At 45.4% G+C, this 25,478-nt stretch overlaps 44 pseudogenes; 5 read left to right on the top strand and 39 right to left on the bottom strand.

The window, feature by feature from the left end:
• The first annotated feature begins 744 nt into the window (after positions 1-744).
• On the top strand, positions 745-862 carry LOC148255744 (5S ribosomal RNA; annotated as a pseudogene).
• A 977-nt stretch (positions 863-1,839) lies between these two features.
• Positions 1,840-1,958, top strand: LOC148255743 (5S ribosomal RNA; annotated as a pseudogene).
• Positions 1,959-2,164: 206 nt separating this feature from the next.
• On the top strand, positions 2,165-2,283 carry LOC148255742 (5S ribosomal RNA; annotated as a pseudogene).
• A 1,143-nt stretch (positions 2,284-3,426) lies between these two features.
• On the top strand, positions 3,427-3,544 carry LOC148255741 (5S ribosomal RNA; annotated as a pseudogene).
• Positions 3,545-3,750: 206 nt separating this feature from the next.
• Positions 3,751-3,869, top strand: LOC148255740 (5S ribosomal RNA; annotated as a pseudogene).
• Positions 3,870-4,029: 160 nt separating this feature from the next.
• LOC148255739 (5S ribosomal RNA) lies at positions 4,030-4,148 on the bottom strand (annotated as a pseudogene).
• A 206-nt stretch (positions 4,149-4,354) lies between these two features.
• On the bottom strand, positions 4,355-4,473 carry LOC148255738 (5S ribosomal RNA; annotated as a pseudogene).
• Positions 4,474-5,389: 916 nt separating this feature from the next.
• On the bottom strand, positions 5,390-5,508 carry LOC148255737 (5S ribosomal RNA; annotated as a pseudogene).
• A 207-nt stretch (positions 5,509-5,715) lies between these two features.
• LOC148255736 (5S ribosomal RNA) lies at positions 5,716-5,834 on the bottom strand (annotated as a pseudogene).
• Positions 5,835-6,395: 561 nt separating this feature from the next.
• On the bottom strand, positions 6,396-6,514 carry LOC148255735 (5S ribosomal RNA; annotated as a pseudogene).
• A 530-nt stretch (positions 6,515-7,044) lies between these two features.
• LOC148255734 (5S ribosomal RNA) lies at positions 7,045-7,163 on the bottom strand (annotated as a pseudogene).
• Positions 7,164-7,694: 531 nt separating this feature from the next.
• Positions 7,695-7,813, bottom strand: LOC148255733 (5S ribosomal RNA; annotated as a pseudogene).
• An 886-nt stretch (positions 7,814-8,699) lies between these two features.
• LOC148255732 (5S ribosomal RNA) lies at positions 8,700-8,818 on the bottom strand (annotated as a pseudogene).
• A 203-nt stretch (positions 8,819-9,021) lies between these two features.
• Positions 9,022-9,140, bottom strand: LOC148255731 (5S ribosomal RNA; annotated as a pseudogene).
• A 206-nt stretch (positions 9,141-9,346) lies between these two features.
• LOC148255730 (5S ribosomal RNA) lies at positions 9,347-9,465 on the bottom strand (annotated as a pseudogene).
• Positions 9,466-10,025: 560 nt separating this feature from the next.
• LOC148255729 (5S ribosomal RNA) lies at positions 10,026-10,144 on the bottom strand (annotated as a pseudogene).
• Positions 10,145-10,676: 532 nt separating this feature from the next.
• Positions 10,677-10,795, bottom strand: LOC148255728 (5S ribosomal RNA; annotated as a pseudogene).
• Positions 10,796-11,353: 558 nt separating this feature from the next.
• LOC148255727 (5S ribosomal RNA) lies at positions 11,354-11,472 on the bottom strand (annotated as a pseudogene).
• A 201-nt stretch (positions 11,473-11,673) lies between these two features.
• Positions 11,674-11,792, bottom strand: LOC148255726 (5S ribosomal RNA; annotated as a pseudogene).
• A 206-nt stretch (positions 11,793-11,998) lies between these two features.
• Positions 11,999-12,117, bottom strand: LOC148255725 (5S ribosomal RNA; annotated as a pseudogene).
• Positions 12,118-12,648: 531 nt separating this feature from the next.
• LOC148255724 (5S ribosomal RNA) lies at positions 12,649-12,767 on the bottom strand (annotated as a pseudogene).
• Positions 12,768-13,328: 561 nt separating this feature from the next.
• Positions 13,329-13,447, bottom strand: LOC148255723 (5S ribosomal RNA; annotated as a pseudogene).
• Positions 13,448-13,653: 206 nt separating this feature from the next.
• On the bottom strand, positions 13,654-13,772 carry LOC148255722 (5S ribosomal RNA; annotated as a pseudogene).
• A 206-nt stretch (positions 13,773-13,978) lies between these two features.
• On the bottom strand, positions 13,979-14,092 carry LOC148255721 (5S ribosomal RNA; annotated as a pseudogene).
• Positions 14,093-14,651: 559 nt separating this feature from the next.
• Positions 14,652-14,769, bottom strand: LOC148255720 (5S ribosomal RNA; annotated as a pseudogene).
• A 206-nt stretch (positions 14,770-14,975) lies between these two features.
• On the bottom strand, positions 14,976-15,094 carry LOC148255719 (5S ribosomal RNA; annotated as a pseudogene).
• A 206-nt stretch (positions 15,095-15,300) lies between these two features.
• Positions 15,301-15,414, bottom strand: LOC148255718 (5S ribosomal RNA; annotated as a pseudogene).
• A 217-nt stretch (positions 15,415-15,631) lies between these two features.
• Positions 15,632-15,750, bottom strand: LOC148255717 (5S ribosomal RNA; annotated as a pseudogene).
• A 206-nt stretch (positions 15,751-15,956) lies between these two features.
• On the bottom strand, positions 15,957-16,075 carry LOC148255716 (5S ribosomal RNA; annotated as a pseudogene).
• A 550-nt stretch (positions 16,076-16,625) lies between these two features.
• LOC148255715 (5S ribosomal RNA) lies at positions 16,626-16,744 on the bottom strand (annotated as a pseudogene).
• A 1,597-nt stretch (positions 16,745-18,341) lies between these two features.
• LOC148255714 (5S ribosomal RNA) lies at positions 18,342-18,455 on the bottom strand (annotated as a pseudogene).
• Positions 18,456-18,907: 452 nt separating this feature from the next.
• LOC148255713 (5S ribosomal RNA) lies at positions 18,908-19,026 on the bottom strand (annotated as a pseudogene).
• Positions 19,027-19,230: 204 nt separating this feature from the next.
• Positions 19,231-19,349, bottom strand: LOC148255712 (5S ribosomal RNA; annotated as a pseudogene).
• A 206-nt stretch (positions 19,350-19,555) lies between these two features.
• On the bottom strand, positions 19,556-19,674 carry LOC148255711 (5S ribosomal RNA; annotated as a pseudogene).
• Positions 19,675-20,235: 561 nt separating this feature from the next.
• LOC148255710 (5S ribosomal RNA) lies at positions 20,236-20,353 on the bottom strand (annotated as a pseudogene).
• A 561-nt stretch (positions 20,354-20,914) lies between these two features.
• Positions 20,915-21,033, bottom strand: LOC148255709 (5S ribosomal RNA; annotated as a pseudogene).
• A 206-nt stretch (positions 21,034-21,239) lies between these two features.
• LOC148255708 (5S ribosomal RNA) lies at positions 21,240-21,358 on the bottom strand (annotated as a pseudogene).
• A 206-nt stretch (positions 21,359-21,564) lies between these two features.
• LOC148255707 (5S ribosomal RNA) lies at positions 21,565-21,683 on the bottom strand (annotated as a pseudogene).
• Positions 21,684-22,530: 847 nt separating this feature from the next.
• LOC148255706 (5S ribosomal RNA) lies at positions 22,531-22,649 on the bottom strand (annotated as a pseudogene).
• Positions 22,650-23,209: 560 nt separating this feature from the next.
• Positions 23,210-23,328, bottom strand: LOC148255705 (5S ribosomal RNA; annotated as a pseudogene).
• A 560-nt stretch (positions 23,329-23,888) lies between these two features.
• Positions 23,889-24,007, bottom strand: LOC148255704 (5S ribosomal RNA; annotated as a pseudogene).
• Positions 24,008-24,212: 205 nt separating this feature from the next.
• LOC148255703 (5S ribosomal RNA) lies at positions 24,213-24,331 on the bottom strand (annotated as a pseudogene).
• Positions 24,332-24,537: 206 nt separating this feature from the next.
• On the bottom strand, positions 24,538-24,656 carry LOC148255702 (5S ribosomal RNA; annotated as a pseudogene).
• Positions 24,657-25,217: 561 nt separating this feature from the next.
• On the bottom strand, positions 25,218-25,336 carry LOC148255701 (5S ribosomal RNA; annotated as a pseudogene).
• Positions 25,337-25,478: the final 142 nt, after the last annotated feature.

The following is a 25,478-nucleotide window of genomic DNA, read 5'->3' as shown; positions in this document are numbered from 1 at the left end:
GAGTCGCGGCATTGGGACATTTTGCTTAATATTTTTTATGAATTCATTTATAGTCCATCACGAGATAAGAATGTCATTACGATTATCTTACATAGTAGAACAATGAAAATAGAGTTGTGGCGGGCGGTCTGTTCATCTGAGCATGAGTCGAAATGCTTTGGCATTTTGCTTGATATTAGAACTAGAAATAGAGGTGCGGTGTGTGCGCACAACAAAATAAATGATGAGAGGGGAGAGGGAAGGAGACGTGGTATATGTATTTGCAGTGCGGAATGGAAGGGGTGCAATCATACCAGCAGTAATGCATCGGATCCCATCGAACTTCATAGTTAATCGTGCTTGGGCGAGAGTAGTACGAGGATGGGTGATCTCCTAGGAAGTTCTCATGTTGCACCCTTCTTTTTTTAGATAGGGCGTTAAATGTTATGCGGTACTAGAGCGACAGTGGCCGGTTATTTCGCAAACGTGAGCCACGACGCCGGAGCATTTTGCTTAATATTATTCGTGCATTCAATTATAGCCCACCACGTGATAATATTATTATTACGAGCATCATACATAGTAGAACAACAAAAAAGGAGGTGTGACAGGTATTTCATTCATATAGACATGAGTTGAGGCACCGGGGCACTTTGCTCGATATTAGAACTAGAAACAGAGGTGAGTTGCGCGCACAGCGAAACAAATGACAGGAAGGGAGAGGGAAGGAGAAGTGGTATATGTCTTTGCAGCGCAAATTAGAATGGGTGTGATCATACTAGCACTAGTTCACCGAATCCTATCGAACTTCGTAGTTAATCGTGCTTGGGCGAGAGTAGTACTAGGATGGGTGATCTCCTAGGAAGTTCTCATGTTGCACCCTTCTTTTTTTTAGATGGGGCGTTAAATGTTATGCGGTACTAGAGCGACAGTCGCTGGTTAATTTGCAAACATGAGTCACGGCGCCGAAGCATTTTGCTTAATACTATTCGTGCATTCAATTATAACCCACTACGTGATAAGATTATTATTACGAGCATCTTACATAGTAGAACAACAAAAAAGGAGGTGCGGCGGGTGTTCCGCTCATATAGACATGAGGCGAGGTGCCGGGACATTTTTCTCGATATTAGAACTAGAAGTAGAGGTGCGTTGCACGCACAGCGAAATAAATGACGGGAAGGGAGAGGGAAGGAGAAGGGATATATGTCTTTGCGGCACAAATTAGAAGGGGTGCGATCATACCAGCACTAGTTCACGAGATCCATCAGAACTCTGCAGTTAAGCGTGCTTAGGTGAGAGTTCCTTTGAAGTCCATGTGTTGCACCTATTTTTTTCAGATGGGGCGTTCGATATTACGCGCGACTAGAACTATGGTCCGCTGGTTTATTTGTAAATATGGGTCACAACACCGAGACATTTTACTTGATACTAGAATGAGAAGCAGAGGTGCAGTGTGCACGCACAAAGAAACAAATGACGGGTGGGGGGAGGGAAGGACAAGGAGTGTATGTATTTGCAGCGCAGAATGAAACAAGTGCCATTATACTATCACTAATTCACCGGATCCAATTAGAACTCCGCAGTTAAATGTGCGTGGGTGAGCGTAGTACTAGGAGTTGTGACCTCTTGGGAAGTCCCCGTATTGCACCCATTTTTTCGCAGATGGGTCATTCGACGTTACGCACGACTAGAACTATGTTCCACTGGTTTATTCGTAAATGTGAGTGACAACACCAGAACATTTTACTTGATATTAGAACGAGAATGAGAGGTGCAGTGTGCACGCACAAGGAAAAAAATGACGGAAGGGGGAAGGGAAAGAGAAGGAGTGTGTGTATTTGCAGCGCAGAATGAAACAGGTGCCATTATACCATCAATAATTCACCGGATCTCATCAGAACTCCGTAGTTAAGTGTGCTTGGGCGAGAGTAGTACTAGGATGGGTGACCTCTTGGGAAGTCCTCGTGTTTCAACCATTTTTTTGCAGATTGGTCATTCGACGTTACGCGCGACCTGAATTATGGTCCACTAGTTTATTCGCAAATGTGAGTCACGGCGCTGAGGCATTTTACTTGATATTAGAACGAGAAAAAGTGGTGTAGTGTGCACACACCAGGAAATAAATGACGGGAGGGAGGAGAAAATGAGAAGGAGTGTATGTATTTACGGCACAGAATAAAAAAGCTGCGATCATACCAGCACTAATGCACCGGATCCCTTCAGAACTCTGCTGTTAAGTGTGCTTGGGCGAGAGTAGTACTAGGATGGGTGACCTCATGTGAAGTACTCGTATTGCACCCATTTTTTTTCAGATGGGTCATTTGATGTTACGCGCGACTGGAGCTATGGTCCGCTGATTTATAAGCAAATGCGAGTCACGAAATGGGGGCATTTTAATGAATATTAGAATGAGAAGAAGAGGTGCAGTGTGCACACACAAGGAAACAAATGACAGGCGGGGAGAAGGAATGAGAAGGAGTGTATGTATTTACAGAGCAGAATAAAACAAGTGTGATCATACCATCACTAATGCACCGGATCCAATCAGAACTCCGCATTTAAGTTTACTTGGGCGAGAGTAATTCTAAGATGGGTGACCTCCTCGGAAGTACTCGTGTTGCACCCATTTTTTTGCAGATGGGTCGTTCGACGTTACGTGCGATTGGAACTATGGTCCGCTGGTTTATTCGAAAATATGAGTCACAGCTCCAGGGCATTTTACTTGATATTAGAACGAGAAGCAGAGGTGCAGCGTGCACGCAGAATGAAACAGGTAATTGTAGTGCAGAATGAAACAGGTTCTATTATACCATCACTAATTCACCGAATCCCATCAGAACTCTGCAGTTAAATGTGCTTGGGTGAGTGTAGTACTAGGAGTGGTTACCTCTTGGGAAGTTCTCGTGTTGCACCTATTTTTTTCAGATGGGGCGTTCAACATTTCGCGAGACTGGAACTATGCTTTGCTTGTTTATTCGTAAATGTGTGTCATGGTGCCAGGGCATTTTACTTGATATTAGAATGAGAAGAAGAGGTGCAATGTGCACCCACAAGGAAACAAATTACGGGAGGGGGGAGAGAAGAAAAAGGAGTGTAGGTATTTACATCGCAGAATGAAACATGTGCCATTATACCATCACTAATGCACCGGATCCCAACAGAATTCCGCAGTTAACTGTGTTTGGGCGAGTGTAGTACTAGCAGTAGTGGCCTCATGGGAAGTCCTAGTGTTACACCTATTTTTTTCAGATAGGGCATTCGACATTACGCGTGACTGAAACTATGGTCCGTTGGTTTATACGTAAATGTGAGTCACGACGATGGAGTATTTTATTGTATATTAGAAGGAGAAGGAGAGGTGCAGTGTGCACACACAAGAAAACAAATTATAAGAGGGGGGAGAGAAGGAGATGGAGTGTATGTATTTATAGCGGGGAATGAAATAGGTGCAATTATACCATCACTAATTCACTGGATCCCGTCAGAACTCCACAGTTAAGTATGTTTGGGCGAGAGTAGTACTAGGATGGGTATCCTTCTGGGAATCCTCATGTTGCACCAATTTTTTTATAGATGAGTCATTCGACGTTACGCGCGATTGGAACTATGGTCCACTGGTTTATTTACAAATGTGAGTCACGATGTTAGGATATTTTACTTGATATTAGAATGAGAAGCAGAGGTGCAGTGTGCACGCACAAGAAAACAAATGACGGGAGCGGGGATAGAAGGAGAAGGTTTGTGTGTTTTTGAAGCGCGAAATGAAACAGGTGCGATCATACCAGCACTAATGCACCGGATCCCATCAGAACTCCGCAGTTATGTTTGCTTGGGCGAGAGTAGTAGTAGGATGGGTGAACTCCTGTGAAGTACTCGTGTTGCACCCAATTTTTTGCAGATGATTCTTTCGACGTTACGTGCGACTTGAATTATGGTCCGCAGGTTTATTCACAAATGTGAGTAACTGCGCCATGGCATTTTACTTGATATTAGAACGAGAACGAGAGGTGCGTGCATAACGTGGAACAGCCCATCTGAAAAAAAAAATGGGTGCAACACGAGAACTTCCCAGGAGGTAACCCATCCTTGTACTACTTTCGCCAAAGCACACTTAACTCCGGAGTACTTATGGGATCCTGTGCATTTGTGCTGGTATGATCGCACCTCTTTCATTTCGCGCTGAAAATACATACACTCCTTCTCCTTCCCTCCCCCCTCCCATAATTTGTTTCCTTGTGCGTGTACACTACACCTCTCATTCTCGTTCTAATATCGATTAAAATGCCCCTGCTTCTTGACTCACATTTGCGTATAAACCAGCGAACCATAGTTCCAGTCGCGCACAACGTCGAACGACCTGTCTTAAAAAAAATTGGAGCGACACGAAGAATTCCCAGGAGGTCCCCCATCCGAGTACTACTCTCGTCCAAGCACACTTAACTGTGAAGTTCTGATGGGATCCAGTGCATTAGTGCTGGCATGATCGCAACTGTTTAATTTGGCGCTGCAAATACATACACTCCTTCTCCTTTCTTCCCCCACCCATCATTTGTTTCCTTGTGCGTGCGCACTGCACCTCCCGTTCTCGTTCTAATCTAAAGTAAATTACCACGGTGCCATGACTTACATTTGCGTATAAACCTGCGTATCATAATTCAAGTCGCGCGTAACGCCGAAAGAATCATCTGCAAAAAAATGGGTTCAACACGAGAACTTCCCAAGAAAATGGGTAAAATATAAGGACTTCGAAGGAGGTCACCCATCCTAGTACTACTCTCACCCAAGCACCCTTAACTTGCGGAGTTCTGATAGAATCCGTTGCATTAGTGCTGGTATGATCGCTTATGTTTCACTCTGCGCTGCAAATACATACACTCTTTCTCCTTCCATCCCCCTCCCGTCATTTATTTCCTTGTGCTTGCACTCTGCATCTCTCCTTCTCATTCTAATATCAAGTAAAATGCCACGGTGCCGTGACTCACATTTGCGAATAAACCTGCGTATCATAATTCAAATCGCGCATAACGTCGAAAGAATCATCTACAAAAAAATGGGTGCAACACGAGGACTTCCCAAGAAAATGGATGAAATATAAGGACTTCGCAGGAGGTCACCCATCCAGTACTACTCTCGCCCAAGTACCCTTAACTTGCGGAGTTCTGATAGAATCCATTACATTAGTGCTGGTATGATCGCTCATGTTTCATTCTGCGCTGCAAATAGATACACTCTTTCTCATTCCATTCCCCCCTCCCGTCATTTGTTTTCTTATGCGTGCACTCTGCATCTCTCCTTCTCATTCTAATATCAAGTAAAATGTCCCGACACCGTGGCTCACCTTTGCGAATGAACCAGCAGTTCATAATTCCATACGCGCGTAACGTCGAACGACCCATCCGAAAAAAAATGGGTGCAACATGAGGACTTCCCAGGAGGACACCCATCCGAGTAGTACTCTCGCCCAAGCACACTTGACTGCGGAGTTCTGATGGGATCCGGTGCATTAGTGCTGGTATGATCGCACCTGTCTCATTTCGTGCTGCAAATACATACACTCCTTCTCCTTTCTTCCCCCTCCCGTCATTTATTTCCTGGTGCGTTCACACTTCACCTCTCCTTCTCATTTTAATATCAATTAAAATGACTCTGCGTCTTGACTCACATTTGCGTATAAACCAGCGGACCATAGTTCCAGTCGCGCATAACGTCAAAAGACCCATCTGAAAAAAAAAATGGAAGCAACACGAGAACTTCCCAGGAGGTAACCCATCCTTCTACTACTGTCACCAAAGCACACTTAACTGCGGAGTTCTGATGGGATCCGATGCATTTGTGCTCGTATGATCGCACCTGTTTAATTTCGCGCTGCAAATGCATACAATCATTATCATTTCTTCCCCCTCCCGTCATTTGTTTCCTTGTGCGTGCGCACTTCACCTCCCGTTCTCGTTTAAATATCAAGTAAAATGCCACGGCGCCGTGACTCACATTTAGAATAAACCTACAGACCATAATTCAAGTAGCGCGTAACGTCAAAAGAATCATCTGCAAAAAAAATGGGTGCAACACGAGGACTTCACAAGAAAATGGGTGAAATATAAGGACTTCGCAGGAGGTCACCCGTCCTAGTACTACTCTCGCCCAAGTACCCTTAACTTGCGAAGTTCTGATAGAATCCATTGCATTAGTAGTGGTATGATCGCGCATGTTTCATTCTGCACTGCAAATACATACACTCTTTCTCCTTCCATCTCCCCTCCCGTCATTTGTTTCCTTGTGCGTGCACTCTGCATCTCTCCTTCTCGTTCTAATATCAAGTAAAATGTCCCGGCACCGTGACTTACCTTTGCGAATGAACCAGCAGTTCATAATTCCATACGCGCGTAACATCGAACGACCCATCCGAAAAAAAATGGGTGCAACACGAGGACTTCCCAGGAGGAAACCCATCCGAGTACTACTCTCGCCCAAGCACACTTAACTGCAGAGTTCTGATAGGATCCGGTGCATTAGTGCTGGTGTGATCGCATCTGTTTCATTTCGCGCTGCAAATAAATACACTCCTTCTCATTTCTTCCCCCTCCCGTCATTTTTTTCTTAGTGCGTTCACACTTCACCTCTCCTTCTCCTTCTAATATCAATTTAAATACCCCTGCGTCTTGACTCACATTTGCGTATAAACCAGCGGACCATAGTTTCAGTCGCCTGTAACCTCGAACGACCCATCTGAAAAAAAAGGGGCGCAACACGAGAACTTCCCAAGAGGAAACCCATCCTTGTACTACTTTCGCCAAAGCACACTTAACAGCAGAGTTCTGATGGTATCCTGTGCATTTGTGCTGGTATGATCGCTCCTGTTTCATTTCGTGCTGAAAATACATACACTCCTTCTCCTTCTCTCCCCCCTCCCATCATTTGTTTCCTTGTGCGTGCACTCTGCATCTCTCCTTCTCGTTCTAATATCAAGTAAAATGTCCCGGCACCGTGACTTACCTTTGCGAATGAACCAGCAGTTCATAATTCCATACGCGCGTAACATCGAACGACCCATCCGAAAAAAAATGGGTGCAACACGAGGACTTCCCAGGAGGACACCCATCCGAGTACTACTCTCGCCCAAGCACACTTAACTGCGGAGTTCTGATAGGATCCGGTGCATTAGTGCTGGTGTGATCGCACCTGTTTCATTTCGCGCTGCAAATACATACACTCCTTCTCATTTCTTCCCCCTCCCATCATTTTTTTCCTAGTGCGTTCACACTTCAGCTCTCCTTCTCCTTCTAATATCAATTTAAATAACCATGCGTCTTGACTCACATTTGCGTATAAACCAGCGGACCATAGTTTCAGTCGCCTGTAACCTCGAACGACCCATCTGAAAAAAAAAAGGGTGCAACACGAGAACTTCCCAAGAGGAAATCCATCCTTGTACTACTTTCGCCAAAGCACACTTAACTGCAGAGTTCTGATGGTATCCTGTGCATTTGTTCTGGTTTGATCGCACCTGTTTCATTTCGTGCTGAAAATACATACACTCCTTCTCCTTCTCTCCCCCCTCCCATCATTTGTTTCCTTGTGCGTGCACTCTGCATCTCTCCTTCTCGTTCTAATATCAAGTAAAATGTCCCGGCACCGTGACTTACCTTTGTGAATGAACCAGCAGTTCATAATTCCATACGCGCGTAACATCGAACGACCCATCCGAAAAAGAATGGGTGCAACACGAGGACTTCCCAGGAGGACACCCATCCGAGTACTACTCTTGCCCAAGCACACTTAACTGTGGAGTTCTGATAGGATCCAGTGCATTAGTGCTGGTGTGATCGCACCTGTTTTATTTCACGCTGCAAATACATACACTCCTTCTCATTTCTTCCCCCTCCCGTCATTTTTTTACTAGTGCGTTCACACTTCACATCTCCTTCTCCTTCTAATATCAATTTAAATACCCCTGCGTCTTGACTCACATTTGCGTATAAACCAGCGGACCATAGTTTCAGTCGCCTGTATCCTCGAACGACCCATCTGAAAAAAAAAGGATGCAACACGAGAACTTCCCAAGAGGAAACCCATCCTTGTAATACTTTCGCCAAAGCACACTTAACTGCAGAGTTCTGATGGTATCCTGTGCATTTGTGCTGGTATGATCGCACCTGTTTCATTTCGTGCTGAAAATACATACACTCATTCTCCTTCTCTCCCCCCTCCCATCATTTGTTTCCTTGTGCGTTCACACTGCACCTCCCGTTCTCGTTCAAATATCAAGTAAAATGTCACGGCGCCGTGACTCATATTTACGAATAAACCTACGGACCATAATTCAAGTCGTGCGTAACGTCGAAAGAATTATCTGCAAAAAAATGGGTTCAACACGTGGACTACCCAAGAAAATGGGTGAAATATAAGGACTTCGCAGGAGGTCACCAATCCTAGTACTACTCTCGCCCAAGCACCCTTAACTTGCGGAGTTTCTATAGAATCCGTTGCATTAGTTCTAGTATGATCGCTCATGTTTCATTCTGCGCTGCAAATACATGCAGTCTTTCTCCTTCCATCCCCCCTCCCATCATTTGTTTCCTTGTGCGTGCACTCTACATCTCTCCTTCTCGTTCTAATATCAAGTAAAATGCCCCGGCAATGTGACTCACCTTTGCGAATGAACCAGCGGCTTTATAATTCTATTCTCGCATAACGTCGAACGACCCATCCGAAAAAAATAGGTGCAACACGAGGACTTCCCAGGAGGTCACCCATCCGAGTACTACTCTCGCCCAAGCACAATTAACTGCGGAGTTCTGGTGGGATACGGTGCATTAGTGCTGGTATGATCTCACCTGTTTCATTTTGCTCTGCAAATACCTACACTCCTCCTTTCTTCCCCCTCCCGTCATTTGTTTCCTGGTGCGTTCACACTTCACCTCTCCTTCTCGTTCTAATATCAATTAAAATGCCCCTGCGTCTTGACTCACATTTGCGTATAACCAGCGGACCATAGTTCCAGTCGCACGTAAATTCGAACGACCCATCTGAAAAAAGAAATGGGTGCAACACAAGAACTTCCTAGGAGGTAACTCATCCTTGTACTACTTTCGCCAAAGCACACTTAGCTGCGGAGTTCTGATGGGATCCGGTGCGTTTGTACTGGTATGATCGCACCTGTTTCATTTCGTACTAAAAATACATACACTCATTCTCCTTCCCTCCCCCCTCCCATCATTTGCTTCCTTGTGCGTTCACACTGAACATCTCATTCTCGTTCTAATATCGATTAAAATGCCCCTGCTTCTTGACTCACATTTGCGTATTAACCAGCGGACCATAGCTCCAGTAGCGCGTAACATCAATCGACTCGTCTGAAAATAAATTTGAGCCATACGAGGACTTCCTAAGAGGTCACCCATCCTTGTACTACTTTCGCCCAAGCACACTTAACTGCGGGGTTCTGATGGGATCCGGTGCTTTAGTGCTGGTATGATCGCACCTGGTTAATTTCACGCTGCAAATACATATAGTCCTTCTCCTTTCTTCCCCCTCCCGTCATTTGTTTCCTTGTGCGTGCGCACTGGACCTCTCGTTCTCGTTCAAATATCAAGTAAAATGCCACAGCACCGTGACTCACATTTGCGAATAAACCAGCAGACCATAATTTAAGTCGCGCGTAACGTTGAAAGAATCATCTGCAAAAAAATGGGTGCAACACGAGGACTTCCCAAGAAAATGGGTGAAATATAAGGACTTCGCAGGAGGTCACCCATCCTAGTACTACTCTCGCCCAAGCACCCTTAACCGCGGAGTTCTTATAGAATCCGTTGCATTAGTGCAGGCATGATCCCTAATGTTTTATTCTGCGCTGCAAATACATACACTATTTCTCCTTCCATCTCCCCTCCCGTCATTTACTTCCTTGTGCGTGCACACTGCATCTCTCTTTCTCGTTCTAATATCAAGTAAAATGCCCCGACACCGTGACTCACCTTTGCGAATGAACCAGCGGTTCATAATTCCATTCGTGCGCAATGTCGAACGACCCATCCGAAAAAAAATGGGTGCAACACGAGGACTTCCAAGGCAGTCACCGATCCGAGTACTACTCTCGCCCAAGCACACTTGACTGCTGAGCTCTGATGGGATCCAGTGCATTAGTGCTGGTATGATCGCACCTATTTCATTTCGCGCTGCAAATACATACACTCCTTCTCCTTTCTTCCCCCTCCCATCATTGGTTTCCTGGTGCGTTCACACTTCGCCTCTCCTTCTCGTTCTAATATCAATTAAAATGCTCCTGCATCTTGACTCACATTTGCGTATAAACTAGTAGACCGTAGTTCCTGTCGCATGTAACGTCGAACGACCCATCTGAAACAAAAAATAGGTGCAACACGAGAACTTTCCAGGAGGTAACCCATTCTTGTACTACTTTCGCTAAAACACACTTAACTGCGGAGTTCTGATGCGATCTAGTGCATTTGTGCTGGTATGATCGCACTTGTTTCATTTCGTGCTGAAAATACATATACTCCTTCTCCTTCCCTCCCCCCTCCCATAATTTGTTTCCTTGAGCGTTCACACTGCACCTCTCCTTCTCGTTCTAATATCGATTAAAATACCCCTGCTTCTTGTATCACATTTGAGTATAAACCACTGAACCATAGTTCCAGTCGCGCGTAACATTGAACCACCCGTCTGAAATAAAATTGATGCGACACTAGAACTTCCTAAGAGGTCACCCATCTGAGTGCTACTCTCGCCCAAGCACACTTAACTGCGGAGTTCTGATGGGATCTGGTGCAGTAGTGCTGGTATGATCGCGCCTGTTTAATTTCGCGCTGCAAATAGATACACTCCTCCTTTCTTCCCCCTCCCGTCATTTGTTTCCTTGTGCGTGCGCACTACACCTCCCGTTCTCGTTCAAATATCAAGTAAAATGCCACGGCACCGTGACTCATATTTACGAATAAACCTGCGGACCATAATTTAAGTCGCGCGTAACGTCGAAAGAATCATTTGCAAAAAAATGGGTGCAACACGAGGACTTCCCAAGAAAATGGGTGAAATATAAGGACTTCGCAGGAGGTTACCCTTCCTAGTACTACTCTCGCCCAAGCACCCTTAACCGCGGAGTTCTGATAGAATCCGTTGCATTAGTGCTGGTATGATCGCTCACGTTTCATTCTGCGCTGTAAATACATACTCTCTTTCTCCTTCAATCTCCCCTCCCGTTAATTTGTTTCCTTGTTTGTGCACTCTGCATCTCTCCTTCTCGTTCTAATATCAAGTAAAATGCCCTGGCACCGTGACTCACCTTTGTGAATGAACCAGCGGTTCATAATTCCATTCGCGCGCAACGTCGAACGACCCATCCGAAAAAAAATGGGTGCAACACGAGGACTTCCCAGGCGATCACCCATCCGAGTACTATTCGAGCCCAAGCACACTTGACTGCAGTGTTCTGATGGGATCCGGTGCTTTAGTGCTGGTATGATCGCACCTGTTTCATTTCGCGCTGCAAATACATACACTCCTCCTTTCTTCCCCCTCCCGTCATTTGTTTTAAAGTGCGTTCACAGTTCACCTCTCCTTCTCGTTCTAATATAAAGTAAAATGCCCCTGCGTCTTGACTTTTATTTCCGTATAAACCAGCGGACTATAATTCCAATTGCGCGTAACGTCGAACGAGCCATCTGAAAAAAAAAGGTACAACACGAGAACTTCTCATGAGGGAACCCATCCTTGTACTACTTTTGCCAAAGCACACTTAACTGCGAAGTTCTGATGGGATCCGGTGCATTTGTGCTGGTATGATCGCACTTGTTTCATTTCGTGCTGAAAATACATACACTCCTTCTCCTTCCCTCCCCCTTCCCATCATTTGTTTCCTTGTGCGTTCACACTGCACCTCTCCTTCTCGTTCTAATATCGATTAAAATGCCCTTGCTTCTTGACTCACATTTGCGTATAAACCAGCAGACCATAGTTCCATTCGCGCGTAACATCGAACGACCCGTCTGAAAAAAAATTGGTGCGACACGAGGACTTCCAAAGAGGTCACCCATCCAAGTACTACTCTCGCCCAAGCACACTTAACTGCGGAGTTCTAATTGGATCCAGTGCATTAGTGCTGGTATGATCGCACCTGTTTCATTTTGAGCTGCAAATGCATATACTCCTTCTCCTTTCTTCCCCCTCCCGTCATTTGTTTCCTGGTGCGTTCACACTTCACCTCTCATTCTCGTTCTAATATCAACTAAAATGCCCCTGCGTCTTGACTCATATTTGCGTATAATCTAGTGGACCAAAGTTCCAGTCGCGCATAATGCCGAACGACCCATCTGAAAAAAAAATCGGGTGTAACACGATAACTTCCCAGGAGGTAACCCATCCTTGTACTACTTTCACCAAAGCACACTTAACTGCAGAGTTCTGATTGGATCCGATGCATTTGTGTTGGTATGATCGCACTTGTTTCATTTCGTACTGAGAATACATACACTCCTTCTCCTTCCCTCCCCCTTGCCGTCACATGTTTCCTTGTGCGTTCACACTGCACCTCTCCTTCTAGTTCTAATATCGATTAAAAGGCCCCTGCTTATTGACTCACATTTGCGTATAAACCAGTAGAACATAGTTCAAGTCGCGCGTAACATCGAACAACCCGTCTGAAAAAAATTGGTGCAACACGAGGACTTCCCAGGAGGTCACCCATCCGAGTACTACTCTCCGCAAAAAACACTTAAGTGCGGAGTTCTGAAGGGATCCGGTGCATTAGTGCTGGTATGATCGCACCTGTTTAATTTCGCGCAGCAAATAGATACACTCCTTCTCCTTTCTTCCCCCTCCCGTCATTTGTTTCCTTGTGCGTACGCACTGCACCTCCCGTTTTCGTTCAAATATCAAGTAAAATGTCACAGCGCCGTGACTCACATTTGAGAATAAACCTGCGGACCATAATTCAAGTCGCGCGTAACGTCGAAAGAATCATCTGTAAAAAAATGGGTGCAACACGAGGACTTCCCAGGAAAATGGGTTAAATATAAGGACTTCGCAGGAGGTCACCTATCCTAGTACTACTCTCGCCCAAGAACCCTTAACTAGCGGAGTTCTTATAGAATCCGTTGCATTAGTGCTGATATGATCGCTCATGTTTCATTATGCGCTGCAAATACATACACTCTTTCTGCTTCCATCCCTTCTCTCGTCATTTGTTTCCTTGTGCGTCCACTCTGCATCTCTCTATCTCGTTCTAATATCAAGTTAAATTATCCGGCACCGTGACTCACCTTTGCGAATGAAACATCGGTTCATAATTCAATTCGCGCATAACGTTGAACGACCCATCCGAAAAAAAATGGGTGCAACACGAGGACTTTCCAGGAGGTCAACAATCCGAGTACTACTCTCGCCCAAGCACACTTGACTTCGGAGTTCTAATGAGATCCGGTGCATTAGTGCTGGTATGATCGCACCTGTTTCATTTCGCGCTGTAAATACATACACTCCTTCTCCTTTCTTCCCCCTCCCGTCATTTGATCCTGGTGTGTTCACACATCACCTCTCCTTCTCGTTCTAATATCAATTAAAATGCCCCTACGCCTTGACTTACATTTTCGTATAAACCAGTGGACCATAGTTCCACTCGAGCGTAACGTCGAACGACTCAACTGAAAAAAAAAATGGGTGCAACACGTGAACTTCCCAGGAGGTAACCCATCCTTGTACTACTTTCGCCAAAGCACACTTAACTGCGGAGTACTAATGAGATCCGGTGCATTTGTGGTGGTATGATCGCACCTGTTTCATTTCGTGCTGAAAATACATACACTCCTTCTCCTTCCGTCCCCCCTCCCATCATTTGTTTCCTTGTGCGTTCACACTACACCTCTTCTTCTCGTTCTAATATCAATTAAAATGTCCCTGATTCTTGACTCACATTTGCGTATAAACCAGCGGACTATAATTCCAGTCGCGCGTAACGTCGAACGACACGTCTGAAAAAAAATTGGTGCGACATGAGGACTTCCCAGGAGGTCACCCATCCGAGTACTACTCTCGCCCAAGCACACTTAACTGCGGAGTTCAGATCCGCTGCATAAGTGCTGGTATGATCGTACCTATTTAATTTCGCGCTGCAAATACGTTCACTCCTTCTCCTTTCTTCCCCATTCCGTCATTTGTTTCCTTGTGCGTGTGCACTGCACCTCTCGTTCTCGTTCAAATATCAAGTAAAATGCCACAGCGCCGTGACTCACATTTTTGAATAAACCTGCAGACCATAATTCAAGTCACGCGTAATGTCAAAAGAATCATCTGAAAAAAAAGGGTGCAACACGAGTACTTCCCAAGAAAATGGGTGAAATATAAAGACTTCAAAGGAGGTCACCCATCCTAGTACTACTCTTGCCCAAGCACCCTTACCTATGGAGTTCTGATAGAATCGGTTGCTTTAGTGCTGGTATGATCGCTCATGTTTTATTCTGCACTGCAAATACATATACTCTTTCTCCTTCCATCCCCCCTCCCGTCATTTGTCTCCTTGTGCGTGCACTCTACATCTCTCCTTCTCGTTCTAATATCAAGTAAAATGCCCCGGCACCGTGACTCACCTTTACGAATGAACCAGCGGTTCATAATTCCATTCGAGCGTAACGTTGAACGACCCATCCGAAAAAAAATGGGTGCAATACGAGGACTTCCCAGGAGGTCACAGTTCGAGTACTACCCTCGCCCAAGCACACTTAACTGTGGAGTTCTGATGGGATCCAGTGCATTAGTGCTGGTATGATCGCAACTGTTTCATTTTACGCTACAAATACATACACTCCTTCTCCTTTATTCCCCCTCCCGTCATTTGTTTCCTGGTGCGATCTCTCTTAACCTCTCATTCTCCTTATAATATCAATTAAAATGCCCCTGCGTCTTGACTCACATTTGCGTATAAACCAGCGAACCATAGTTCCAGTCGTGCGTAACGTCGAACGGCCCATCTGAAAAAAAAATGGGTGCAACACGAGAACTTCCCAGGAGGTAACCCATCCTTGTACTACTTTCACCAAAGCACACTTAACTGCGGAGTTCTGATGGGATCCGGTGCATTTGTGCTGGTATGATCGCACCTGTTTAATTTCGTGCTGAAAATACATACACTCCTTCTCCTTCCTTCCCCCCTCCCATCATTTGTTTCGTTGTGCGTTCATACTGCACCTCTCCTTCTCGTTCTAATATTGATTAAAATGTCCCTGATTCTTGACTCACATTTGCGTATAAACTAGCAGACCATAGTTCCAATCGCGCGTAACGTCGAACAACCCGTCTGAAAAAAAATTAGTGCGACATGAGGACTTCCCAGGAGGTCACCCATCCGAGCACTACTCTCGCCCAGGCACACTTAACTGCGGAGTTCAGATCCAGTGCATTAGTGCTGGTATGATCGCACTTGTTTCATTTCGCGCTGCAAATACATAAACTCCTCCTTTCTTCCCCCCCCCCCCCCCCCCGGCCGTCATTTGTTTCCTGGTGTGTTCACACTTCACCTCTCCTTATCGTTCTACTATCAATTAAAATGCCCTTGCGTCTTGATTCACATTTGCGTATAAACCAGCGGACCATAGCTCCAGTCGCGCGTAACTTTGAACAGCCCATCTGAAAAAAAAAATGGGTGCAATACGAAAACTTCTCAGGAGGTAACCCATCCTTGTACTACTTTTACCAAAGCACACTTGACTGCGGAGTTCTGATGAGATCCGGTGAATTTGTACTGGTATGATCGCACCTGTTTCATTTCGTGCTAAAAGTACATAAACTCATTCTCCTTCCCTCCCCCCTCCCATCATTTGTTTCCTTGTGCGTTCACACATCACCTCTCCTTCTCGTTCCAATATCGATTAAAATGCCCTTGCTTCTTGACTCACATTTATGTATAAACCCGCGGACCATAGCTCCAATCGCGCGTAACGTCGAACGACCCGTCTGAAAAAAAATTAGTGCGACACGAGGACTTCCCAGGAGGTCACCCATCCGAGTACTACTCTCGCCCAAACACACTTAACTACCGAGTTCTGATGGGATCTGGTGCATTAGTGCTGGTATGATCGCACCTGTTTTATTTCGCGCTGCAAATACATACAGTCCTTCTCCTTTCTTCCCCCTCCCGTCATTTGTTTCCTTGTGCGTGCGCACTGCTACTCCCGTTCTCGTTCTAATATCAAGTAAAATACTACGGCGCCGTGACTCACATTTGAGAATAAACCTACGGACCATAATTCAAGTCGCGCGTAACATCAAGAGAATCATCTGCAAAAAAATGGGTGCAATACGAGGACTTTCCAAGAAAATTTGTGAATCGTAGGAGGTCACTCATCCTAGTAATACTCTTACCCAAACACCCTTAACTTGCGGAGTTCTAATAGAATCTGTTGCATTAGTGCTGGTATGATCGCTCATTTTTCATTCTGCACTGCAAATACATACACTCTTTCTCCTTCCATCCCCCCTCCCGTCATTTGTTTCCTTTTACGTGCACTCTGCATCTCTCCTTCTCGTTCTAATATCAGGTAAAATGCCCCGGCACCGTGACTCACCTTTGCGAATGAATCAATGGTTCATAATTCCATTCGCGTGTAACTTCGAACGACCCATCCGAAAAAAAATAGGTGCAACACGAGGACTTCCCAAGAGGTCACCCATCCGAGTACTACTCTCGCCCAAACACACTTAACTGCCGAGTTCTGATGGGATCCAGTGCATTAGTGTTGGTATGATCGCACATGTTTAATTTCGCGCTGCTAATACATACACTTCTTCGCCTTTTTTACCCCTCCCGTCATTTGTTTCCTTGTGCGTGCGCACTGCACCTCCCGTTCTCGTTCTAATATCAAGTAAAATGTCACGGCACTGTGACTCACATTTATGAATAAACCTGTGGACCATAATTCAAGTCGCGCGTAACGTCGAAAGAATCATCTGTAAAAAAATGGGTGCAACATGAGGACTTCTCAAGAAAATGGGTAAAATATAAGGACTTCGCAGGAGGTCACCCATCCTAGTACTACTCTCGCCCAAGCACACTTAACTTGCAGAGTTCTGATAGAATCCGTTGCATTAGTGCTGGTATGATCACTCATGTTTCATTCTCCGCTGCAAATACATACACTCTTTCTCCTTCCAACCCCCCTCCCGTCATTTGTTTCCTTGTGCGTGCACTCTGCATCTCTCCTTCTCGTTCTAATATCAAGTAAAATGCCCCGGTACCGTGACTCACATTTGCGAATGAACCAGCGGTTCATAATTCCATTCGCGCATAACGTCGAACGACCCATCCGAAAAAAAATGGGTGCAACATGAGGACTTCCCAGGAGGTCACAAATCCGAGTATTACTCTCGCCCAAGCACATTTAACTACCGAGTTCTGATGGGATCCGGTGCATTAGTGCTAGTATAATTGCACCTGTTTAATTTCGCGCTGCAAATACATACAATCCTTCTTCTTTCTTACCCCTCCCGTCATTTGTTTCCTTGTGCGTGCGCACTGCACCTCCAGTTCTCGTTCTAATATCAAGTAAAATGTCACGGCGCCGTGACTCACATTTGTGAATAAACCTACTGACCATAATTCAAGTCGCGCGTAACGTCGAAAGAATCATCTGACAAAAAAATGGGTGCAACACGAGGACTTCCCAATAAAATGGGTGAAATATAAGGACTTCGCCGGAGGTCGCCCATAATAGTACTACTCTCGCCCAAGCACCCTTAACTGCGGAGTTCTGATAGAATCCGTTACATTAGTGCTGGTATGATCGCTCATGTTTCATTCTGCGCTGCAAATACATACACTCTTTCTCCTTCCATCTCCCCTCCCGTCATTTATTTCCTTGTGCGTGCTCACTGCACCTCCCGTTCTCGTTCTAATAACAAGTAAAATGCCACGGCGCCGTGACTCACAATTGCGAATAAACCTGCGGACCATAATTCAAGTCGCGCGTAACGGTGAAAGAATCATCTGCAAAAAAATGAGTGCAACACGAGGACTTCCAAATTTAATGAGTGAAATATAAGGACTTCGCCGCAGGTCACCCATCCTAGTACTACTGTCGCCCAAGCACTTTTAACTTGCGGAGTTCTGATAGAATCCGTTGTATTAGTGCTGGTATGATCGCTCATGTTTCATTTTGTGCTGTAAATACATACACTATTTCTCCTTCCATCCCCCCTCCCGTCATTTGTTTCGTTGTGCGTGCACTCTGCATGTCTCATTCTCGTTTTAATATCCAGTAAAATACCACAGCACCATGACTCACCTTTGCGAATGAAGCAGCGGTTCATAATTCCATTCGTGTGTAACGTCGAACGACCCATCCGAAAAAAAATGGGTGCAACACGAGGACTTCCCAGGAGGTCACCAATCCGAGTACTACTCTCGCCCAAACACACTTAACTGCAGAGTTCAGATCCGGAGCATTAGTGCTGGTATGATCGCACCTGTTTCATTTCGCGCTGCAAATACATACACTTCTTCTCCTTTCTTCCCCCTCCCGTTCTCATTCTAATATCAAGTAAAATTCCACAGCGTCGTGACTCACATTTGTGAATAAACCTGTGGACCATAATTCAAGTCTCGCGTAACGTGCAAGCACAGGAGGTCACCCATCCTAGTACTACTCTCGCCCAAGCACCCTTAACTACAGAGTTCTGATAGAATCCGTTGCATTAGTTCTAGTATGATCGCTCATGTTTCATTCTGCGCTGCAAATACATACACTCTTTCTCCTTCCATCCCCTCCCATCATTTGTTTCCTTGTGCGTGCACTCTTCATCTCTCCTTCTCGTTCTAATATCAAGTAAAATGTCCCGGCACCGTGACTCACCTTTGCGAATAACCAGTGGTTCATAATTCCATTCGAGTGTAACGTCGAACGACCCATCCGAAAAAAAATGGGTGCAACACGAGGACTTCCCAGGAGGTCACCAGTTCGAGTACTACCCTCGCCCAAGCACACTTAACTGTGGAATTCTGATGGGATCTGGTGCATTAATGCTGGTGTGATCACACCTGTTTCATTTCGCGCTGCAAATACATACACTCCTCCTATCTTCCCTCTCCCGTCATTTGTTTCCTAGTGCGTTCACACTTCACCTCTCCTTCTCGTTCTAATATTAATTAAAATGCCACTGCGTCTTGACTCAAATTTGCGTATAAACAAGCAGACCATAGTTCTAGTCGCGCGTAACGTCGAACGACCCATTGGAAAAAAAAAATAGGTGCTGCACGAGAACTTCCCAGGAGGTAACCAATCCTTGTACAACTTTCGCCAAAGAACACTTAACTGCGGAGTTCTGATGGGATCCGGTGCATTTGTGCTGGTATGATCGCACCTGTTTCATTTGGTGCTGAAAATACATACACTCCTTCTCCTTCCCGCCCCCCTCCCATCATTATTTTCCTGTTGCGTTCACAATACACCTCTCCTTCTCGTTCTAATATCGATTAAAATGCCCCTGCTTCTTGACTCACATTTGCGTATTAACCAGCGGATCATAGTTCTAGTAACGCGTAACGTCAAACGACCCGTTTGAACAAAAATTAGTGCGACACGAGGACTTCCAAGGAGGTCACCCATCCGCGTACTACTCTCCAACAAGCACACTTAACTGCGAAGTTCTGATGGGATCCAGTGCATTAGTGCTGGTATGATCACACCTGTTTAATTTTGTGCTGAAAATACATACACTCCTTCTCCTTTCTTCCTCCTCTCGTCATTTGTTTACTTTTGCGTGTGCACTGCACCTCCCGTTCTCGTTCAAATATCAAGTAAAATACCACGACGTCATGACACACATTTGCGAATAAACCTGCGAACCATAATTCAAGTCGCGCGAAACGTCGAAAGAATCATCTGCAAAAAAATGGGTGCAACATGAGGACATCCCAAGAAAATGGGTGAAATATAAAGACTTCGCAGGAGGTCACCCATCCTAGTACTACTCTCGCCCAAGCACCCTTACCTGCGGAGTTCTGATAGAATCCGTTGCATTAGTGCTTGTATGATCGCTCATGTTTCATTCCGCGCTGCAAATACATGAACTCTTTCTCCTTCCATCCCCCCTCCGGTCATTTGTTTCCATGTGCGTGCACTATGCATCTCTCCTTCTCGTTCTAATATCAAGTAAAATTCTCCGGCACCGTGACTCACCTTTGCGAATGAACCAGCGGTTCATAATTCCATTCGCGCGTAATGTCGAACGACCCATTCGAAAAAAAAATGAGTGCACACGAGGACTTCCAAGGAGGTAACCCATCCGAGTACTACTCTCGCCCAAGCACACTTAACAGCAGAGTTCTGATGGGATCCGGTGCATTAGTGCTGGTATGATCGCACCTGTTTAATTTTGCGCTCCAAATACATACACTCCTTCTCCTTTCTTCCCCCTTCCGTCATTTGTTTCCTTGTGCGTGCGCACTGCACCTCCCGTTCTTGTTCTAATATCAATTAAAATATCACGGCGCCATGACTCACATTTGCGAATAAACCTGCAGACCATTATTCAAGTCGTGCGCAACGTCGAAAGAATCATCTACAAAAAAGTTGGTGCAACACGAGAACTTCCCAAGAAAATGGGTGAAATATAAGGACTTCACAGGAGGTCACCCATCCTAGTACTACTCTCACCCAAGCACCTTTAACTTACAGAGTTATGATAGAATCCGTTGTATTAGTTCTGGTATGATCGCTCATGTTTCATTCTGCGCTGCAAATACATACACTCTTTCTCCTTCCATCCCCCCTCCCGTCATTTATTTCCTTGTGCGTGCACTCTGTATCTCTCCTTCTTGTTCTAAAATCAAGTAAAATGCCCCAGCACCGTGACTCACCTTTGCGAATGAACCAGCGATTCATAATTCCATTCTTGCGTAACGTCGAACGACCCATCCGAAAAAAAATGAGTGCAATACGAGGACGTCCCAGGAGGTCAACCATCCGAGTACTACTCTCTCCCAAGTACACTTAATTGCAGAGTTCCGATGGGATCCGGTGCATTAGTGCTGGTATGATCGCACCTGTTTCATTTTGCACTGCAAATGCATACACTCCTTCTCCTTTCTTCCTCATCCCGTCATTTGTTTCCTAGTCCGTTCACACTTCACCTCTCTTTCTCGTTCTAATATCAATTAAAATGTCCCTGCATCTTGACTCACATTTGCGTATAAACCAGCGGACCATAGTTCCAGTCGCGCGTAACGTCGAACGACCCATCTGAAAAAAAAATTGGTGCAACACGAGAACTTCCCAGGAGGTAACCCATCCTTGTAGTACTTTCGCCAAAGCACACTTAACTGCGGAGTTCTGATGGGATCCGGTGCATTTGTGCTGGTATGATCGCATCTGTTTCATTTCATGCTGAAAATGCATACACTCCTTCTCCTTCCCTCCCCCTTCCCATAATTTTTTTCCTTGCGCGTTCACACTGCACCTCTCATTCTCGTTCTAATATCAATTAAAATGCTCCTGCTTCTTCACTCATATTTGCGTATAAACCAGCGGACCATAGTTCCAGTCGCGCGTAACGTCGAACGACCCGTCTGAAAAAACATTGGTGCGACACGAGGACCTCCCAGGAGGACACCCATCCAAGTACTACTCTCGCCCAAGCACACTTAATTGCGAAGTTCTGATGGGATCCGGTGCATTAGTGCTGGTATGATCGCACCTGTTTAATTACGCACTGCAAATACATACAATCCTTCTCTTTTCTTCGCTCTCCCGTCATTTGTTTCCTTGTGCGTGCGCACTGCACCTCCCGTTCTCGTTTTCAAATATCTAATAAACCTATGGACCATAATTCAAGTCGCGCGTACCGTCGAAAGAATTATCTGCAAAAAAATAAGTGCAACACGAGGACTTCCCAAGAAAATGGGTGAAATATAAAGACTTCGCAGGAGGTCACCCATCCTAGTACTACTCTCGCCCAAGCACACTTAACTGCGGAGTTCAGATCCGGTGCATTAGTGCTGGTGTGATCGCACCTGTTTAATTTCGCGCGGCCAATACATACACTCCTTCTCCTATCTTCCCCCTCCCGTCATTTGTTTCTTGGTGCGTTCACACTTCACCTCTCCTTCTAGTTCTAATATCAGTTAAAATACCCCTGCGTCTTGATTCACATATGCGTATGATCCAGTGGAGCATAGTTTCAGTCGCGCGTAACATCGAACGACCCATCTGAAAAAAAAAATTGCTGCAACACGAGAACTTCCCAAGAGGTAACCCATACTTGTAATACTTTCACCAAAGCAAAATTAACTGCAGAGTTCTGATGGGATCCGGTGAATTTGTGTTGGGATGATCGCACCTATTTCATTTCGTGCTGAAAATACATACACTCATTCTCCTTCCCTCCCCCCTCCCATCATTTGTTTTCTTGTGCGTTCACACTGCACTTCTCCTTCTCGTTCTAATATCGATTAAAATGCCCCTACTTCTTGACTCACATTTGCATATAAACTAGTGGACCATAGTTCCAGTAGCGCGTAACGTCGAACGACCCGTATAAAAAAAATTGGTGTAACACGAGGACTTTCCAGAAGGTCACCCATCCGAGTACTACTCTCGCCCAAGCACACTAAACTGCGAAGTTCTGATGGGATCCGGTGCATTAGTGCTGGTATGATCGCACCTATTTAATTTCGCTATGCGAATACGTACACTCCTTCTCCTTTCTTCCCCCTCCCGTCATTTTTTTCGTTGTGCGTGCGCACTGCACCTCTCGTTCTCGTTCAAATATCAAATAAAATGCCACGGTGCCATGACTCACATTTGCGATTAAACCTACGGACCATAATTAAAGTCGCGCGTATCGACGAAAGAATCATCTGCAAAAAAATGGGTGCAACATGAGGACTTCCCTAGAAAATGGGTGAAATATAAGGACTTCGCAGGAGGTCACCCATCCTAGTACTACTCTCGCCCAAGCACCCTTAACTGCGGAGTTCTGATAGAATCCGTTGAATTAGTGCTAGTGTGATCGCACCTGTTTCATTTCGAGCTGAAAATACATACACTCCTTCTCCTTCCCTCCCCCTCAAATCATTTGTTTTATTGTGCGTTCACACTGCACCTCTCCTTCTCGTTCTAATATCGATTAAAATACCCCTGCTTCTTGACTCACATTTGCGTATAAACCAGCGGACGATAGTTCCAGTCGCGCGTAACGTCGAACGACCCGTCTGAAAAAAAACTTGCTGCGACACAAGGACTTCCAAGGAGGTCACCCATCCGAGTACTACTCTCGCCCAAGCACACTTAACTGCGGAGTTCTGATGGAACCCGGTGCATTAGTGCTGAAATGGTCGCACCAGTTTAATTTCGCGCTGCAAATACATACACTCCTTCTTCTTTCTTCCCCCTCCTGTAATTTGTTTCTTGTGCGTGCGCACTGCACCTCCCGTTCTCGTTCAAATATCAAGTAAAATGCCTCGGCGCCGTGACTCACATTTGCGAATAAACATGCGGACCATAATTGAAGTCGCGCGCAACGTCGAAAGAATCATCTTCAAAAAAATGGGTGCAACACGTGGACTTCCCAAGAAAATGGGTGAAATAGAAGGACTTCACAGGAGGTCACCCATCCTAGTACTACTCTTGCCCAAGTACCCTTAACTTGCAGAGTTCTAATAGAATCCGTTGCATTAGTTCTGGTATGATCGCTCATGTTTCATTCTACGCTGCAAATACATACACTCTTTCTCCTTCCATCCCCCCTCCCGTCATTTGTTTCCTTGTGCGTGCACTCTGCATCTCTCCTTCTCGTTCTAATATCAAGTAAAATGCCCCGGCACCGTGACTCACTTTTGCGAATGAACCAGCGGATCATAATTCCATTCACGCGTAACGTCGAACGACCCATCCGAAAAAAAATGAGCGCAACACGAGGACTTCCCAGGAGGTCTTTCAACCGAGTACTACTCTCGCCCAAGCACACTTAACTGCGGAGTTCTGATGGTATCCGGTGCATTAGTGCTGGTATGATCGCACCTGTTTCATTTCGCGATGCAAATACATACACTCCTTCTCCTTTCTTCTCCCTCCCGTCATTTGTTTCCTGGTGCGTTCACACTTCACCTCTCCTTCTCGTTCTAATATCAATTAAGATGCCCCTGCCTCTTGACTCACATTTGCGTATAAACAAGTAGACCATAGTTCCAGTCCCGCGTAACGTCGAACGACCCATTTGAAAAAAAAAGGGTGCAACACGAGAACTTCCCAGAAGGTAACCAATCCTTGTACTACGTTCGCCAAAACACACTTAACTACAGAATTCTAATGGGATCCGGTGCATTTGTGCTGGTATGATCGCACCTGTTTCATTTCGTGCTTAAAATACATACACTGCTTCTCCTTCCCTCCCCCCTCCCATCATTTGTTTCCTTGTGCGTTCACACTGTACCTCTCCTTCTCGTTCTAATATCGATTAAAATTCCCCTGCTTCTTGACTCACATTTGCGTATAAACAAGTGGACCATAGTTCTAGTCGCGCGTAACCTCGAATGACCCGTCTGAAAAAAAATTGGTGCGACACGAGGACTTCCCAGCAGATCACCCGTCCGAGTAATACTCTCGTCCAAGTACACTTAACTGCAGAGTTCTGATGGGATCCGGTGCATTAGCGCTGGTATGATCGCACCTGTTTAATTTCGCGCTGCAAATACATACACTCCTTCTCCTTTCTTACCCCTCCCGTCATTTGTTTCCTTGTGTGTGCGCACTGCACGTCCTCTTCTCGTTCAAATATCAAGTAAGATGCCACGGCGCCGTCTCTCACATTTGCGAATAAACCTGCGGACCATAATTCAAGTCGCACGCAACGTAGAAAGAATCATCGGCTAAAAAATGGGTGCAACACGAAAACTTCCCAAACAAATGGGTGAAATATAAGGATTTCACAGGAGGTCACCCATCCTAGTTCTACTCTCGCCCAAGAACCCTTAACTTGCGGAGTTCTGATAGAATCAGTTGCATTAGTTCTGGTTTGATCGCTCATGTTTCATTATGCACTGCAAATACATACACTCTTTCTCCTTCCATCCCCCATCCCGTCATTTGTTTCCTTGTGCGTGCACTCTGTATCTCTCATTCTAGTTCTAATATCAAGTAAAATGCCCTAGCACCATGACTCACCTTTGCGAATGAACCAGTAGATCATAATTCTATTCGCGCGTAACGTCGAACGACCCATCCGAAAAAAAATGGGTGCAACCCGAGGACTTCCCAGGAGGTCAACCATCCGAGTACTACTCTCGCCCAAGCACACTTAACTGCTGAGTTCTAATGGGAGCCGGTGCATTAGTGCTGGTATGATCGCACCTGTTTCACTTCGCGCTGCAAATACATACACTCCTTCTCCTTTCTTCCCCCTCCCGTCATTTGTATCCTGGTGCGTTCACACTTCACCTCTCCTTCTCGTTCTAATATCAATTAAAATGCCCCTGCCTCTTGACTCACATTTGC

Source organism: Carica papaya, chromosome 5 (assembly GCF_054855325.1).
Source record: "Carica papaya isolate Zhongbai chromosome 5, ASM5485532v1, whole genome shotgun sequence".
Classification (NCBI taxonomy): Eukaryota; Viridiplantae; Streptophyta; class Magnoliopsida; order Brassicales; family Caricaceae; genus Carica; species Carica papaya.
This window is presented reverse-complemented; position numbering and strand designations above follow the sequence as displayed.